Source organism: Chiloscyllium punctatum, chromosome 32 (genome assembly GCF_047496795.1).
Source record: "Chiloscyllium punctatum isolate Juve2018m chromosome 32, sChiPun1.3, whole genome shotgun sequence".
In the NCBI taxonomy this organism is placed as follows: domain Eukaryota; kingdom Metazoa; phylum Chordata; class Chondrichthyes; order Orectolobiformes; family Hemiscylliidae; genus Chiloscyllium; species Chiloscyllium punctatum.
Window position 1 is genome coordinate 51,898,881 of NC_092770.1, and position 19,194 is coordinate 51,918,074.

The 19,194-nt window shown below is 41.4% G+C and overlaps 1 protein-coding gene across 5 annotated transcripts in view; it reads left to right on the forward strand.

Annotated features, from left to right (window-relative positions):
• Positions 1-17,182: 17,182 nt before the first annotated feature.
• LOC140458170 (protein shisa-like-1) overlaps positions 17,183-19,194 on the forward strand; it is a 160,590-nt gene continuing 158,578 nt past the window's right edge. For 4 of the 5 annotated variants that reach the window (XM_072552369.1, XM_072552367.1, XM_072552368.1 and 1 more), the window contains exon 1: positions 17,183-17,790. The gene's annotated coding sequence lies outside the window, so the exon portion shown is untranslated. The remainder of the gene's footprint in view (positions 17,791-19,194) is intronic. The other variant, XM_072552370.1, reaches the window with a different exon arrangement.

Below are 19,194 nucleotides of genomic sequence, written 5' to 3' on the forward strand. Positions count from 1 at the left end.
CACCAGCTTATAGTCCAACAGGTTTATTTGGAAGCACTAGCTTTCGGAGTGCTGCTCCCTCATCAGGCCGCTGTGACTAAAGAGACCTGAAGAGAGCAAGCCAAAATAGGAAAAAACAGAAAGCAAAGTCAATTAATTAAATTTCATTTTTTTCATTTATCTTCTCTCATTACCTTCTTATCTTCCAAGAAGTTGCTATTTTTAAAAAGGAAAAACAGGAATGCCCAACACTTCTCAATAATTGACAGCCCATGTAAATAGGTCAGCTAAATATAATGAACAGAGGCTTTGGCTGCAGTCCAGAAAACAATCTGCATCACTCCCCCGAATATTGTCTTAAGCAGTTTCCTCAAATGAAGCCCTGTGTCATTGAGCTGTAAAATATACAAAGAATTATATTTAGAAATTGATTGCAGACTTCTCCCCCAAGAGCAAAGAGTGCTGTCAATATTGAGATATTTTTCCACTGTTGTTCCGGCTTGTTCTTAATTTCTTTCCTGAAATATTTCCCTTTATATTCCCACAAGTGAAATGATACTTTAGTAACATGATAACAATATTGCAAAGATGATGAAGACCAATGTTAGTTGTACCATACAACATACTGTACACTACATACTGTTTTTCCTGAGTTTGAGTGTATGAAACTTAGACTCGCCCAGCAGGGGAAACATCTTATAGCATCTGGCCATAGGCGTGTTTCAGTCCAGTTATATGGATAGATTGGAGAAGCTGGGGCTTATATTCCTTGGAGAACTGATGGCCTTGTTGTACTATTGCAAGACTATTAATCCAGAAAATTCAATGAATGTCTGGGGACCCGGGTTCTCACCACACTTGGCAGCTGGTGGAATTTGAATTCTGTGAATATCTGGAATTAAAAATCATGAACATTAATTGAAATGTAACAACAAGGCAGAGTCGGAATAGGGCATGCAGATACACACAGACAGCTGACTGTAGATGTCGCCTCCACATAATGTTCTGCTTCCACCCTCAAATCGGACTTTCAGTGGTTTTAAACAGCCAATTCACTCATTTTCTACCTTCCCTATTAAACCACAGTTCCTTGCTAACTTGTAGTAATTCTACGTGTTGTGGTGCCCTGAAGGATTGTTTTAATGTGGTCATGACTGTGTAGAAACAAAACGCTTTGTTAATCAATGCCCACAAAACAATGACATAACATCTCTGGACAGGTTGACGAGAAAATATCACAACACCTCTGGACCAGATGGAACTTGAACTGAGGCCATCGCAAAATAATTATGGGATAAAAGTAGATTAAGAGTGTTGTACTCAGTCCTGCCCTGGAGTTGGATTTTCTCACTCTTGGATTATGTCTGAAAATGGGAGAGTTTCCATGAGGGAAACAATGGCTCAAAAAAAAATCCTCCTAGGAAATCAATCAACTGATCAGCTTCCTTTGGAATAACGAGCTTGGAGCAGGAAGCCATGCCTGCCTTTAGCAGCTGCACTCAGAGGCTGGAAGTCATAGAGTCATAGAGATGTACAGCATGGAAACAGACCCTTTGATCCAACCCGTCTGCGCCGTCCATATATCCCAACCCAATCCAGCACCCGGCCCATATCCCTCCAAACCCTTCCTATTCATATACCCATCCAAATGCCTCTTAAATGTTGCAATTGTACCAGCCTCCACCACTTCCTCTGGCAGTACATTCCATACATGTACCACCCTCTGCGTGAAAAAGTTGCCACTTTGGTCTCTTTTGTATCTTTCCCCTCTTACCCTAAAGAGGCTCATAAACTTTTTGACTCCAATGTGGTGCCACCTAGTGCTGGAAAAGCGCAGCCGGTCAGGCAGCATCCACGGAGCAGGAGAATTGATGTTTTGAGCATAAGCTCTTCATCAGCACCACACTCTTTAACTCTGATCTCCAGTATCTGCAGTGCTCAATTTCTCCCGGCACCACATTGGAAAATATGGATGCTGTTGGAATACTGCATGCCAGACACCCACATGAAGATCACCATTGGGAAAGGGTGGTGTTGTTTGGGTCAGGTTTTGGGGGTTAGTGAGAGAGGGATGCAGGGGAAATTTGAAGCGAGGATATTGGGTGTTTATTTTATCCCACCATTCTGACAGCTTACCTTTTATATGCGCTCTCTGTATACAATGTTGTGATTCTGCTCTGATATTTTGCTTTTGGTTTGCTGAAATGTCAGCTTCCTAACTTGCAAAGTGCTTTACCGTTTTAAATAAACCAACTGACAGGATTAAATCAATCCCTGAAGAAGATTAACATTAGGGGCAAATAGCATTACCACGACAGGGGTTGACTCTCAGTGACTACCCACTGCCTGAGCTCCAATCGCTCAGTCTTCCACAAACTTGTGTGTATCGAGGATCCACAGCCCAAGCGAACAGCCTGTCTGCTTTGATTTACCAGTGGGTCGGCCAACACTTCCTCATCCCAGCTGGAGTTTAACTCATTGATGGTCAGGCAGGATGAAACTCTTCCATTGTCATTAAATGGGCCTCAATTGCAGCTAGGCAGAAAAATCAAGTCTTGGCTTTCCTGCTCAGAGCTGAGGTCCTGTGATAGAGATAGACATCAAAAGTGGAGGTGTAGTGGACAGCAAAGAAGGTTACCTCAGAGTACAATGGGATCTTGACCAGATGGGCCAGTGGGCTGTGGAGTGGTAGATGAAGTTTAATTTAGATAAATGCAAGGTGCTGCATTTTGGAAAAGCAAATCAGAGCAGGACTTATACACTTAATGGTAACGTCCTGGGGAGTGTTGCTGAACAAAGAGACCTTGGAGTGCAGGTTCATAGCTCCTTGAAAGTGGAGTCGTAGGTGGATAGGATAGTGAAGAAGGCATTTGGTATGCTTTCCTTTATTGGTCAGAGTATTGAGTACAGGTCATGTTGCGCCTGTGCAGGACATTGGTTAGGCCACTTTTGGAATATTGCGTGCAATTCTGGTCTCCATCCTAACGGAAGGACGTTGTGAAACTTGAAAGGGTTCAGAAAAGATTTACCAGAATGTTGCCAGGGTTGGAGGATTTGAGCTACAGGCAGAGGTTAAACAGACTGGGGCTGTTTTCCCTGGAGTGTCGGCGGCTAAGGGGTGACCACATAGAAGTTGATAAAATCATGAAGCGCATGGATAGGATAAATAGACAAGGTCTTTTCCCTGGGGTGGGGGAGTCCAGAACTAGAGGGCATAGGATTAGGGTGAGAGGGGAAAAGTATAAAAGGGACCTAAGAGGAAACGTTTTCATGCAGAGGGTGATGCGTGTATGGAATGACCGAGGAGGTGGTGGAGGCCAGTACAAGGCATCTGGATGGGTTTATGAATAGGAAGGGTTTAGATAAATATGGGCCAAGTGCTAGCAAATGGGACTACATTAGTTTGGGATATCTGGTTGGCAAGGACAAGTTGGACCGAAGGGTCTGTTTCCATGCTGTTATATCTCTCTGACTCTAATTCACCCCTGATGTCAATCCATCCAATTAACTCCCCCCCCCCCCCCCCCCACCAACTATTTCCACCATCATTTTTCAAGAAAGGAAGTCTCCACCCCCAGTTTTCTATTGCACCAAGTTTTCTACACCAGCGCAAACTATAGAATAATGACAATGGCAGAACTGGACTGCATTTTCTACCATCGCTCATCTGAAACAGCCAGCAATGTCTGGAGTGTGCATGGCTCCAGCTAAAAGTGGAAATCTAGGAATTATTGTCTTTAGTAAATTCTTTACTCTGTTGAAGCACACTGCCAGACTGAATTCAAGTCGAACTGACTGAAGTGAGAAGTTGCGCTTTTATGCTATTGTTCTGATCCCAGCTGACAAGTCATATCTTAGATTGAAATTTGGTTTGATAGGTTATATTTTGTTCTCTTTTTAAATGAAGATGTCTTTCACCGAAATACAAGCACACAATGCGATCTCGTTTAAACGGTACAACAGAAATTTATTACTTAAGTGAAAAGAAGAAAAGATACAATAAACTGAACTATTTACATACAGTTTGAAAAATTTCAATACACTCAGCAAATATATTTCATCGATCCTAATAGCATCCCTTTACAGTAATCAAACACCTGAGCAAATTCCCATCTCAATCGCATTTATAGGTTTGACTTAACTGTTGCATTCAATTCCCAGTCTTGAGAGTCTGATAGCCCCAACCTTGAGTATTCATACAATCAAGGTTAGACTTTCTCAGTTTTAAATAATCCCTTCAGGATTCTAACCAGATTTTTTTTTACTGAATAACTTATTTCTAATGTTTCCTAACCAAGTTCTTTCTCTAGGTGAACTCTGTTCTTATTTTTAATTTCGGCTAACAATTCTGTCAACTGAAACCAGAAGGTTTCCAACTTTAAGCAAAGCCAAAGCTTCAGCCATCTGACTGAAAGTAAGCCAATCATCTTCAACGTTTCTGCTTTCTGCTTATAAAACTCTCCCAAATACAAACAAATTCCTTCTAGCGCTTCTTTTTTTTCTAATGTGGAAGCAGACCATTCAGCCCATCAGGTCCACACCAACCCTCCAAAGTACATCCCAGTCAGACCACCCTCCCCCGCCCACTATCCTTGTAACCTTGTATTTCCCTTGGCTAACTCACCTAGCCTGCACATCCCTAGACACTATGGTAATTTAGCGTGGCCAATTCACCTAACCCGCACATCTTTGGACTGTGGAAGGAAACCGGACCAAGCAGAGGAAACCCAAGCAAACACAGGGAGAATGTGCAAAACTCCACACAGACAGTCACCTGAGGCTGGGATCAAATCCGGGTCCCTGGCACTGTGCGGCAACAGTGCTAATAACTGAGCCAATGTGCCACGCCTGGAACTCTCTCTATCATTACCTTCCAAGCTCCAGAAAGGCTATTAATTTGTCATCTTTACAGGAGTAAAATATTGATAGTAAATTTGCAGCCATCACATTTTACTTATGTCCATGGACACCACATGACTCAGTGTCATAGAACATAGAACATTACAGCGCAGTACAGGCCCTTTGGCCCTCGATGTTGCGCTGACCTGTCATACCAATCTGAAGCCCATCTAAACTACACTATTCCATGTACGTCCATATGCTTGTCCAATGATGACTTAAATGTACTTAAAGTTGGCGAATCTACTACCGTTGCAGGCAAAGCATTCCATACCCTTACTACTCTCTGAGTAAAGAAAGCACCTCTGACATCTGTCCTATATCTATCACTCCTCAATTTAAAGCTATGCCCCTTCGTGCTTGCCATCACCATACTTGGAAAAAGGCTCTCTCTGTCCACCCTATCTAACTCTCTGATTATCTTATATGTCTCTATTAAGTCACCTCTCAACCTTCTCCTCTCCGACGAAAACAGCCTCAAGTCCTTCAGCCTTTCCTCATAAGACCTTCCCTCCATACCAGGCAACATCCTCGTAAATCTTCTCTGCATCCTTTCCAAAGCTTTAACATCCTTCTTATAAATGTGGTGACCAGAACTGTACATAATACTCTAAGTGCGGCCGCACCAGAATTTTGTACAGCTGCAGCATTACCTCATGGCTCTGGAACTCGATCCCTCTATTAATAAAAGCTAAAACACTGTATGCCTTCTTAACAACCCTGTCAACCTGGGTGGCAACTTTCAAGGATCTGTGTACCTGGACACCGAGATCTCCCTGCTCATCTACACTACCAAGAATCTTACCATTAGCCCAGTACTTTGCATTCCGGTTACTCTGACCAAAGTGAATCACCTCACACTTGTGTGCATTAAACTCCATTTGCCACCTCTCCTTCATAGTGAGAAAATCACCTTCCATAAAAAGGTGCAGCAAAATGCTCCTGATGACAAGGTAGGCCTCTCTGGATGGCTTGGCTAATTCTACCACAAATCTCATCATAGCCCATGTTGCTCAGACCCCAGTAAGCTTCTACTCTATGACTCAGTTCAATAATATAAATGTTCATCATGAACGTAATCTCTACCCTCACTTGTGCTCATCTCTCTGAATCACCTGCATAAAATTCACCCACGTTTTAATAATTTTTACCAATTTTACAGTTACAGCAAAAAGCCCTTCTAACCCTGGAAAACCAATGCTATGTTTATATAATGTCAATTTTCTCCAATATTATCCCAATCATTTATTTCATTTTTTAAAAAAAACTTAAAGCCAAGGGTAATCAGTGCACTTTATTTGCTGGTGTGCTCCCTGTGAGGCTGACTTTTTGCATGTCCTTTTGATGATATCAACTGATGTGCAGCTGGAAATCCTGTAAATTAGTGCCGATTCAAACTAATGTTGGGAAAGGAGATCACTAGCTCTTTGTGGACATCTTTCCTCAAGGTTTGTATTGAGTGCCTTGGCTTTATTATTAACCACAAAACCTTGGCTATCATTTTTGCTACTGCAATTTCTTGGTCAATTTTATGTCAATTAACATCAAATTATGACTAATTTGTGTGGTGCTTCTATGTCCACCATCCTTCCCATTATGATTATGTATTTAGGGAGGATTCTAAGTCAGATAATGGATAGTATTAATTAATGACTACAAATATCTGGAAGAAAGGTATTACAGCTAATAATCAGCAGATCCATTGACTAATTAAACTTGCCATCTTACTTTAAAAGTGAGACTAGTTATACAGCTAAACAGTTGATGATGCAGTCTGCAATACTGAGAGAATTTTAAAAATATTCCAAAATGCATTTGTGACTGTTTAGTCTGATTCCTCCAGGCAATATGAGTATAGTTCTCTTCGTGACATTTACTGCAAATGAGGTGCAATTATTGTTGACAGTAGAAAATAATATTAATCAGGGTAAATGTAATGATCCTAACTTAAATAGGAGAGAGATCTTATATGTTAAATGTAGAAATATACTGATTATTAGGAACAAGATATTAGAAGTAGAAATATAACAGTGCAGAATATTTTAGACAGTCTCATCAAGCTAGATGAAGCAACTTTTATAACTATTATTTCAGAAATCTTTAGCAAGAAAGGGTGGAAAAATCATAATAGAAGCAAGATAGTTAGAAATGAAGATTAGATTAGATTACAGTGTGGAAACGGGTCCTTCGCCCCAACAAGTCCACACCAACCCCACAACCCACCCATACCCCTTACCTAACACTATGGGCAATTTAGCATGGCCAATTCACCTGACCTGCACATCTTTGGACTGTGGGAGGAAACCAGACTTGCACCCAGAGGAAACCCACACAGACACGGGGAGAACGTGCAAACTCCACACAGTCAGTCACCTGTGGCAGGAATTGAACCTGGGTCTCCAGTGCTGTGAGGTAGCAGTGCTAACCACTGTACCACCGTGCCGCCCACTAACTGCCAGCTCCTCTCAAATAGCAACTCAAGTCAAGTGGTACTATTGAGAGGCTTTCAGGATCCGTAGAACTGAGAATTTTGAATGAATTGCTGTACTCGTGATGTATTTATGTCAATTACTGATGGAAAATCTGAGTAGCCATTACAAAGAAGGTTACGATTCAGTAACTGAGTATAAATGGAATGGAAATCTGACTATTGCTTTTCAAGTGTATATTCCTGATTAAATAATAATTCATGCATTGTACTGATTACAACACCCAGCGTAAATTGTTTTTGGAAACCTCGGATCCAAGTAAAAGAACATATTAATTAGCAAGCTGTCCATTAACCAATATGTACAAGAACAGGAAACGTGGATGGATCCACAGGAGCTCTCATATGTTAATCACATAGGAATCAATGTCTTTCTTAATTGAGCCTGACAAATGTCTCCATGAATGGCTGAGTTGCCAAGTATGAAGCTTCTGGATTGCAGCCAGGGACAGCCAACAGGAAAGAATGTAACACTTTCTTTCAAGCACTCAGCACTCACCAGCACATTTATGTGAAAGTTCACTTCAGCAAAATGTATTTGATTGAGAATAATCACAACATTGTGTCCTTTTCTCTCTTTCAAAGCATCTAATAGTCATGAAAAGACACATCAGGGCTTCATGTTTTTTTTTCCACTTGTTTTCATTTTCATCATGAACACACATTGGAAGAAAACCTACATATGGTTCTTGGAAATATATTTCCAAATTATTTGGTGAAAATAATACTCCCTCTGCCAATTAATTAAATTGCTGTTGAATTGTTTAATTTTAGTATCCTGCCTTTAAGCAGCATTGTGCTGAGAAATATTTATGTGCATTGTTCCACTGCCTGGCTTATCATTGTTGAGAACTGTTGACATTTTAATTTTTTTTTTGCATTTCCATTTTATTTCAGGTATGCCACTGACTGTGTTACCTCTCAAACAAAAAAAACAAAAACCTGTAAAGGCTGGAAATCTGAAACAAAAGCATATCTATCTCCACCACAGATACTGCCAGACCTGATGATTTTCTCTAGCATTCTCTGTTTGTTTCAGTTTTCCAGCATCTGCAAGATTTTACTTTTATTAACATGGAGACCATCATTTAATAGAAAGCTACATTGACTTTGAGAATTAATTAAATAGGCTTTAAAACAACAGACAAAGTGCAAGTCAGTGTCGATGCAAAAGATATTTTTCCCATTTTTGATCCAAAGAAATATCAGGACCATCGATCAGAGAATTAAAGCATTCATGGAAACTTAAGAATCTCCAAGATGCGTATTGTACATGGCACCAATATATCCAAGGCAGAACACAGGTAATGGGGAAATGGCCTAAAAAAAGAAAGCTTTACATTTATATTCTAACTTTCATAATCAAACGTCTCAAAGCATGCAGCCAATGAAATACTTTTTGAAGTACAGTCACTGATGCAGTAGAGGAAACATAGCTGCCAATTTGTGCACAGTAAGCTCCCACAAAAAGTAATATGATATTACATAATGCATGATCTGTTTTTGCAGTTTGATTTAAAGCAGAACATTGACCAAGCTGCCAGGGATAATTTCCTTGCTGTTCGATGCATAATGCCATAGGTGCTTTTACGTCTACCCAAGGTCTCGGTTTAACATCCACCTGAAAGATAACACTTGATAATGCAGCACCCTATCTATATGCACTGCAATATAAGCCTTGATTTTTTTTCCTTTGTGTTTAATTTCTAGGGTAGAACTTGAATCCAGAACTTTATTGAAAGAGTGACAGCAACTGAGCCACAACTAATACAATAGTTGCAAAAATTCTAAAGAATATATTTTATGCAGTTTCAACACTTAATTTAAGGTACCAATTAGGAACAGTTCCATCCCCTGAACAATTATAGCTAGGTCATATAATTGTTTTATATAAACAAAGAACGGTGAACGCTGGAAATCAGAAACAAAATAGAAATTGCTGGAGAAATTCAGTATGTTAGACTAGGTTAGATTCCCTACAGTGTGGAAATAGACCCTTCGGCCCAACAAGTCCACACTGACCCTCTGAAGAGTGACCCACCCAGACTCATTTCCCTCTGATTAATGCACCTAACACTATGGACAATTTAGCATGGCCAATTCACCTGACCTGCACATCTTTGGACTGTGGGAGGAAACCGGAGCACCCGGAAGAAACCCATGCGGACACAGGTTGTCTGTCAGGATCTGTGGCAATCCTGCTGTAATTTCTGTTTTTGTTTCACTTTACTTGATACCTGTATTTCCTCATTCTTTACGTTTTGCTACCCTATATTAAGAAAATTCAAAACATTGTTTGATCTTGAATGAAATGACCACATCCCCCTCTCCCATTGTTGACTGAGTCCATGATGGGAGGCCAAGCTGGGGGATGTTGGGCATTGCTTATACTTTTCATGAAGAATGTCAGGTTCCTGAAGTGGAAATGTGGAAGGTCACAAACAAATGTTTATGTTAAGTGGTGATAGGGTCACCTTTTCACTGCCTGTTCCAGATATAACTTTCTCTGGACATGGATTGGTATTTTATGAGGCAGGTGACTTTCTGAAGCTGTTTATTTTGACTGATTGATGAGTTCTTGAAATGAGAGAGTGCTTTGAGTTTCAGTAGTTGTGTGCATGTGTAATTGAGCTTTATGAACTTCTAAGAGAGATTTTCTTTTCTACTGAGTTTTGAATGCCTTATTGTTTTGATTTCATGAGTATTTCAGACTCCCTTTGTGTTGTATGGCAAATGAGTTCTATACTATAGTGATTAATAAATTGGCAGAGGGAGTACCACTTTCACCGAATAATTTGGAAATATATTTCCAAGAACCATCTTTAGGTTTATTCAAACACGTGTTCATGATGAAAATGAAAACAAGCAGGAAAAAAATTTGAAACCCTGATGTGTCTTTTCAAGATTATTACAGGGAGGTTCAGTATGGAGGATACAAGGAGAGCTTGGAGGGTCCACTGGGACTATGGAAGGGGTATAAGGACCAGGCAGATACATGGGGGAGATAGATGGGGAAATGAAGACTAGATAGTCAAATAAACTTGCACAGAATGGGACCAATGTTCCAGTGAGCAAAGGCTGGCCTTCTACTATGCCTGACTCAAACAGCTCTTGCCCGAAATGTTGATTCTCCTGCTCCTCGGACGTGCCTGACCTGTTGTGCATTTCCAGCACCCCACTCTCGACTCTGATCTCCAGCATCTGCAGTCCTCATTTTCTTCTCAAAACCTTCTCAGGCGACTGACTGTGTGGATTAGATTAGATTAGATTAGATTACTTACGGTGTGGAAACAGGCCCTTCGGCCCAACAAGTCCACACCGCCCCGCCGAAGCGCAACCCACCCATACCCCTACATCTACCCCTTACCTAACACTACGGGCAATTTAGCATGGCCAATTCACCTAACCTGCACATCTTTGGACTGTGGGAGGAAACCGGAGCACCCGGAGGAAACCCACGCCGACACGGGGAGAATGTGCAAACTCCACACAGTCAGTTGCCCGAGGCAGGAATTGAACCCGGGTCTCTGGCGCTGTGAGGCAGCAGTGCTAACCACTGTGCCACCGTGCCGCCCCTAATTTTCCCCTTTGAGCCATTTCCTGATATCATATTCCCAATTTCTGAATCATAGAATCCCTATAGTGTGGAAACAGGCCTTTTGGCCATCGAGTTCATACCAACCCTCTGAAGAGCATCCCCATTGACATGCAACACAGAAACAGACCCTTCGGTCTAACTCGGCCATACCCACCAGATATCCACGGTGGCACAGTGGTTAGCACTGTTGCCTCACAGCACCAGAGACCCGGGTTCAGTTCTTGCCTCAGGCGACTGACTGTGTGGAGTTTGCACGTTCTCCCCGTGTCTGCGTGGGTTTCCTCCGGGTGCTCCGGTTTCCTCCCACAGTCCAAAGATGTGCAGGTCAGGTGAATTGGCCATGCTAAATTGCCCGTAGTGTTAGGTGAGGAGTAAATGTAGGGGTATGGGCGGGTTGCACTTTGGTGGGTCGGTGTGGACTTGTTGGGCCGAAGGGCCTGTTTCCACACTGTAATGTAATCTAATCTAATCTAACCTTCCCAGATATGCTCCTGCCTTGCAGCTGTCTTGGTGCCTGAGCCCCAACTCCAGATGAAAATTCTGTGTGAATTAGTGGCTCACTGCTGCCTCACAGCGCCAGGGACAAAGGCTCAATTCTGTTCTTGTGCAACGGTGCAAACTCCACTGACAGACATTCTCCCAGTGTTTGTGAGGGTTTCTTCCGAGTGCTCTGGTTTGCCCCCCTTCAGTCTAAAGATGTGCAGGTTAGGTGGATTGGCCATGCTAAATTGCCCAAAGTGTCTAGTGATGTGGATTACCTTGGGAATTACAGGGATGGGGGTCAGTCTGCATAGGATGCTCTTCAGAGGGTTGGTGTGAACTCAATGGGCCAAAAGGCCTGTTTCCACACTATAGGGATTCTATGATTCAGAAATTGGGAATATGATATCAGGAAATGGCTCAAAGGGGAATATTCTGTCTGTATGTTTAGACAAACATCTTTTCAGCTTCAATTCTGATGGCCTGAGATACTGGATCATAAATTTAGAGTATCAGTGAGATGTTAGATTTCTGTTTCCATTTCTATATAGAAACTACCTTATTTCACAACTAAATATGCTGCTAATGCCACTGAATAAATTCCAAAACTGGAGATATTGCAAAGAGAAATAGGCAATACTCTTGAATGGTATCCTACTGCATCTATGGTCAGTCAAGCAACATACTTTACAATTTTATGTAAAATTATGCTTTTTTTGTGTCTAATCCATGGCGTTTTTGAAGTTCTTAATTGGAAAACCTCTACATCCCTTAGCACTTAGATTCTTCATGTTACCGGCCACAGAGAAATCAGTTTTGACCTTCAGTTTGATGCAGGCTTCAACCTGCCTCCCTGCTTACATTTAGCTTTATTAAATAGTGAAACGTTTCCTTCAAGGAATGCTCAGTGCTGACTTGGATTTAGAATTGTAAATATTAATAGTGCACTCATACACAAAATCCATTATCACATATTCTGAGCCATCTGCTGATGGTGGGTGGGGATATCATGCTTTTAACAAATTCTAATTTTCACGGTTGGTGCTCCTTTTATGAAGCATTATGCGAAGGATGACAACGCTGCCATCACATTACATTCTTTTCTGCGAACCAACTTCGCATCTCATTGAAAATATTCTCTTTTTGCGGAGACAAAATTCAGAAGAAATGATGCAGAGAGCACATTTAGAAAGAAAAGGCTATTTGTCGACATCAGCATTTGAGAAATTGGGAACATGAACCATCTGATGGATTAGTTTGCAAACCAGGAACATCTATTTGAAACATTTTACACTTGTTTGAGTATATGATTGAAAACCTTCTTCTTTATCTTAATGAGATTACTTTTTCTATTTAAGAAGGAACAGCATTGAACATTCCATTCTGAAAGAAGCAACATTCTGAGGTTCAGCCTTTCATATATTGAAAGGATGTAATCTAAACAAATACAACCAGCTCACATTGTTAACATTGTAGGATTGGCTACATGGCACTTTTCCAACCTCAAATTTAAAAAGCTGTGAAGTTTTATTCCTTTGTATTACTGGTGACCCATACTTCTCTGAAGGAAGGTTATTAAAAACTGCAAGGAGCTTTTTGTGTTCAAAATCATTTCTACATTATTTCTGTTTAGTTGGATTTTCAAAATTCAATCTCACATCTAATGTATGTTTGATATTTTGGTGCATTTAAATTCCTTGTCTTCCACAATGTTACTGAAATTGTACAGGAATGCAACATTTAAAGCATGACAAGAAGAGAAGGATCACCACACAAAAAAGAAAGAGCTTGCTTCAATTTTTTGAGTGACTGCAGTTCTAGATCTATGATTTTCAAGGATGATTTTGGCCTAAATATGTCTTTATAAATAAGAGTGTGCTCGAGGTGTGCTCTACACAGTTCAGTAAAGACACAATCCAGGAACAGAGAATGGTCAGTTAAAGGGTGAACCCAAACATTCCAGGTATTTGCCATTCCAGATATCTGACCGAAGACTGTGTGAAAGCCAAAGTGAGGCTAAATGACCCCTACCCTCGTTCCCTGAAAGGCAGCCAATTGCAAAGATTTTATGGCTGCAGTTGGTTGATAAACCTCATAGATGATCCATAATAACGTGCATTGACCCCAATGCAATTGAGGTTATTTCACTGCTCCCACAATCTCCAAAGAGGTCCAATCTGGAATATACAAGTTGATGCATTTCATGGACTACTGTTTGGACCATGGTCTGTATACTGCAGTGTCCATGCGAACAACAGTTCTGTTAAGTTGCTCTGTAGATCATTGTGTTTGCAATCAATACATGTAATATCAGCATCTCCTTGCCACCTTCTGTTAAACAATGAGGAAGTTAGAGACGACAGCGCTAAATATCAGCTAAGCATGGTTGGACAAAATGTGAACATAGCATCAGGAGCTATATGAGGAGAAGGTTTGTTGAAAGTCACTGGTGGAGACAGGGTATCCCTCACATACTCCCACATAATGGACCAGATATTAAACAAAGGCAGTGGCTACTGGCTGAAAAGGCAGGGTAAGGCCACTTCCACAGGAGAATATAGCTAAATTTTCAAGTGAGTTTCCTTGGTCATGGCTACTTCCTGCATGAGGGAGCACCCCAGGCCTCCAAGGACTGGTGGTCAAACTGGTGGTGATGATTGGCATCTAACCAGTCCTTGTATCACCATGGAACGTGGTGGCCATTGTTGGTTTTTGATGAAGAGCTGAGGAGCCATGCAGGAGGTCAGACTGCGAGGTAAGTGGGATGGACTTGCCAGATCCAATCCCTTCCTGCTGGAGCCAGGAGAAGTTCAAGAGGGAGGGAGTGGGGTTGGTTGTTTGGGGGTGGGCGGGGGTGCTGTTGGTGGTGGTGGGGAGAGACACACAACTGAGAAGTGATAGCTCCATGGAGTACATGATGTCCAAATAAGCAGCCAACATCCCTCTCACCCAGAACCTATAGGTAGGCTGGAAGAGGCCCTCAACTTGTCTAAAGTGAGCTGTGCATATCCTGCAATGGGGTGTAGGTTTGCTCACTGAGCTGTAGGCTTGATATCCAGACATTTCATTACCTGGCTAGGTAACATCATTAGTGGCGACCTCCAAGTGAAGCTTCACTTGGAGGTCACCACTGATGATGTTACCTAGCCAGGTAATGAAACATCTGGATATCAAATCTACAGCTCAGTGAACAAACCTACACCCTAAACCTCAACCTGAACTACAAACCTTCACAAACTTTGCATATCCTGCAATGACTAGCAGAGGTGGGTTTGTGGCATGAATGTCACCCACTGCCAACCCTCCCAGTTTTACACAGTCCAACCCCCAGCTCACTTCAGTGAGTCGGGGGTTGAATTTAAAATGTTGCCCTCTCTACCATTGTTCTTTCACATTTTGTTAATATTTCATTGGAATGATGCAACTTTAATTTTCAAAATCAATGGTAGAGTCATACAGCATAGAAGCAGACCCTTAGGTCCAACTGATCCATGCCAACCAGGTTTCCTAAACTGATCTAGTCCCATTTACCTGCATTTGCCCATATTCTTCTAAACCTTTTCCATTTATGTATCTTTCCAAATGCCCTTTAAATGCTGTAATTGTACTGATCTCTATCATTTCCTCTGGCAGTTTGTTCCATATATGCAGCACACTGTGGGCAAAAAAATTGCCCATCAGGACCCTTTTAAATCTTTCCCATCTCACCTTAAACCTAAACCTTCTAGCTTTGGACTCTGAGGAAAAGACCTTGCCTATTCACCTTACTTATACCTGTCATAATTTTATAAACCTTGATAAGGTCACCCCTCAGCCTCCTAAATCTGCCATTTGCCTTACTTTTATTGGTGAGGAAACTTGGGATATTGACGTTTGCGACACTGCATAAAAATGCATTGTTAGCGAATTTAATAAATGATTACATTGACAATAAGAACGAACTTGCATTCATGTAACTGCTTTCACAAGCTCAAGGTGTGACAAAGCACTTTACAATCAAATGAACTACTTCTTGAAGTAGTCACTGTTGCAATGCTGGGAACATGGCTGCCACATTACATACACATGTCCCCCTTGTAGCAGTGAAACAAAGACCAGACCAGGGCTTCCCAAAGTGGGATCATGAACTGAAATATTGGGATCATAAGGTCTGAGGCAGCCATGGCCACAGTGGAACATTAACTAAGTTGAAGTAGCTGTGCTCCTGCTGTAAATAGGCCTGACACACTCACTCCCTCCTCTCTCAATTTCCACTGAAGGGCTGCGCCAATTTTCAATGCTCAGAATATGACTGTGGTGGGAAGCACTAGACTGGACAAACTGTTTTATGTGAAGTTGTTTGAGGGACAATATCGTCCAGGGCACCAGGGAGAACACAGCAGATTCACAGAAGTGGTGTATGTGACATGGGCACCCTTAACCTAATGGCACCCATCTCCACTGCTAGGACATGTTGTTCTGCAAAAGTGCCACCCATTGGATCTCTAACTGTACAACAGCTTGCCAGGAATTTCTAGCCCATAAATCTTTAACATGCCATTGTATTGTGTATCCATTTTTGATAGAATCTTATATGATGACAGATTTGATACATGGGGAATACCAACTGGCAGTTACAAAGCAGCCACGCTCAGCGGTAGAGGTAGGTTTATCAGCTGCACTGTTAGCTTGAATTCAGAGTCATACAGCACAGAAACAGACCATTTGATCCAACTCACTGATACCGATCAGATATCCTAAATAAATCCAGTCCACTTGCAAGTATTTGGCACATATCCCTCTAAACCCATCCTATTCCTGGTGAAGGGCTTTTGCCCAAAACATCGACTTTCCCGCTCCTCGGCTGCTGCCTGACTGGCTGTGCTTTCCCAGCACCACACTCTTGACTCTAATCTCCAGCATCTGCAGTATTCACTTTCACCATCCTAGCCATATACCAGATGCCTTTTAAATGCCTCCACTACTTCCTCTGGCAGCTCCTTCCATACATGCACCACCCCTTAGAACCCCATTTAAATCTTCACCTTAAACCTATGTCTGCTAAAGACTCCCCCTCCCTGGGGAACAGACATCATTTATTTACACTATCTACACCTTTCATAATCTCTGTAAGGTCACCCCTCAGTCTCTGAAACTCCAGGGAAAACAGCCCAGTCTATTCGCTCTGTCTGCAATTCCCTGATAGTTGCCTAGCATTATCCCTTATTTAAATAGATAATAGATTCTCATAAGAAAACAACTAGTGTCAATATAAACAAGTTGATGTGACCTTTGCTGTTCCAGATGTGGTTTTCAATGCTGTAGCTCTTTACTGGATGCAGGTGAAAGAAAACAACAGAATACTGTCCTTTACAAGCAGCAAAGCGTCTGAATCATTTTCCCTGGAGAATAACACACAAAATGTGTCTCTAAGTCATGTTGGCAGCTTAATTAGTGTCTTTCCTTAACTAACAAATACAAGTCAAATCAGTAGGCAATTGAATATCAAATATTAGATCCAAAAAAGCCTTCCTTTCAAAATGAATCCTATCTAATGTAGGGTGAAATGAAAAGGAAAACTGCCTTGAATCTTACAAAGGCAAACACAGGACTTTCAGTGATTCTAGTGTTGGAATGGTTTCTCTCCTGTTTGAAATGTTCAGAGTTGCTTCCGCCTCTGCCTTCTCAATCCCTCCCCATGAGAGAGAGAGAGAGACCGTAAGCATGATTGCTCGATGCACACAGGCAGAATATTTTCAATCTTGTCCTTATCAGCTTTATCAGGAAACAGCATGATTTGATCTCGCGCTCTCAGCCAGCTCTGTAAATCCTTGATTTGTCTGCCGATTTTGCCATTTTTCCTTTATCTACTCTTAGTGATCAATGAAATAAGCAAACAAGGAGAGAGAGAGAAACAGCCAAGAGGGATATACTCAGGTGAGGTTGTGGAATAACAGCTGTGTGGAGACAGACTGCCCAAACAGAACAGACTTACACATCTGCACTTGAAAGGAGGGAGAGAGAGAGAGAGAGTGCACTGGCTCTGAGGGATTGGGAAGAACGAAATGTTGGAACTGGTTGCTCTCGCCTGACCCCCGACCCTAGCATTGGTGCCAGCCTCGTCTGTGTCAGGTTGGAACTGCTAATGACAGCATTAAACGTCTGAGCTCAGATGTAAAGGCTGTCCGTTTGCTTTTGCATCGCCTTTGATCTGAATATGGACTAGAATGGATTAACAAGACCACTGGGGAGAACAGTCAGTTACAAAAAAAGAAACATTAAAACATATTTCAAAGATTTTATTGAGATTATATGCCGGACTGCAATAAAGCACCAACCCTGGTTATAATCAACCAACTGCTAACAGGTACAGAAATGTTCTTTGTCTTTATTGAAGCTTTTTGCTTGTTTCATTGTGCTGTAAAAGCTGCTCCTTTGCTAAATGCTAGAGATTGTTGCCATAGTGATTTGAGTGTAGTTATCGGGTACCAAAGTTTATCCAAGTAAGACACAGCATCTATCAATAACGTTTACACGATACGCGCAATATTTATAGGACTTTGCCAATAGTTCAGGAAGAAAAGACGGAGAACCATTAGCTGTCATAATGTACAGTGCGTGCCTGCTCCAATTTATAATGCAACCCGAACCAAGCCACTAGAACTCTTGTTTGGAGATTTAGCTCAGTCAGTGCTGTTTAACCGGTCTGATTTCTGCAAACGCTGCCCCTGCTATGATGCAAAAATTGGACGAATTGTTGCTCCCTACCTTAAAGTGCGTTTAAAATTTAGTCTGTGGTTTCCAACAAAAGAAAATCTACTTGTGATGCTAACGTGGTTCCAATGGAACGACCTTTACTTGCATTGTTTTTGTGTACTGTACAGACGCTTTTATTAACTGCGTTCTGTTCAAAGGGTTACGATGCCATTTGAAATGCAGTTAGAATAAAAGAACAGCAAAAAATGCATAGTTTTTGGGGATGAGCAGGGGAGTTTGTGGCTTGCTTATATGTTGGTATACAGTACACAAGACTAGAGGCAGCAGATAATTTATGTAAAGTGTGACGACCAAGTAAACAAAAGGTGTCAAACTGCTTTACCAGAAAAGGTTGTGGAGGAGATTGGATTGGGAAGTTGATGTTGACTCACTTCAATTATTTTTGTGCCCATTTTGGGGCACCAATGTGGTGCCACATTTGCAGGTTGCTAGCAGTGGTTTTGCATTTCACATCTTGAGTGTTTGGCAAAGCGAATACATGGAACACAAAAGTGACACATTTGGACAATAGTCTTTCTTTTGGTAAATGGTGTCTATATAATCCCTTTAATAGAAAGCTTCATTCTCTCAAAAAAAAATTAACAGAGAATAATTTGGAATCTCTTGTCAGTCGTATCTGGTGACCTGCAAGCTACATTCTATGTTGTCTCAGGACGGTCCTTATTATGGGCTGCTCCTCATTGCATTTCGTAGGGAGGATGATGTGAGCATTTGCTGTTGTGAATACTGCATAATTATTCTTTTAAATAACAGAAAATTCAGGCTAATTCTAAGTCTGGAGTTCTGGTAATCCAAGTAAACAACAGAAGACTTCAGAGGATAACCATACTTTCACATGTGTCCAAATGTTGTCACTGAAAATATCACTTAAAGGAATAAGTGAGCAAGGAAACAGTTCAAAGGAGACTGGTTGAGTAGTAAGAAGAGATGTTACAATTCTAAGACTGCACCCCATTGTTATCCAAGACACCATTAAAACTTGAAAGTCACTTCA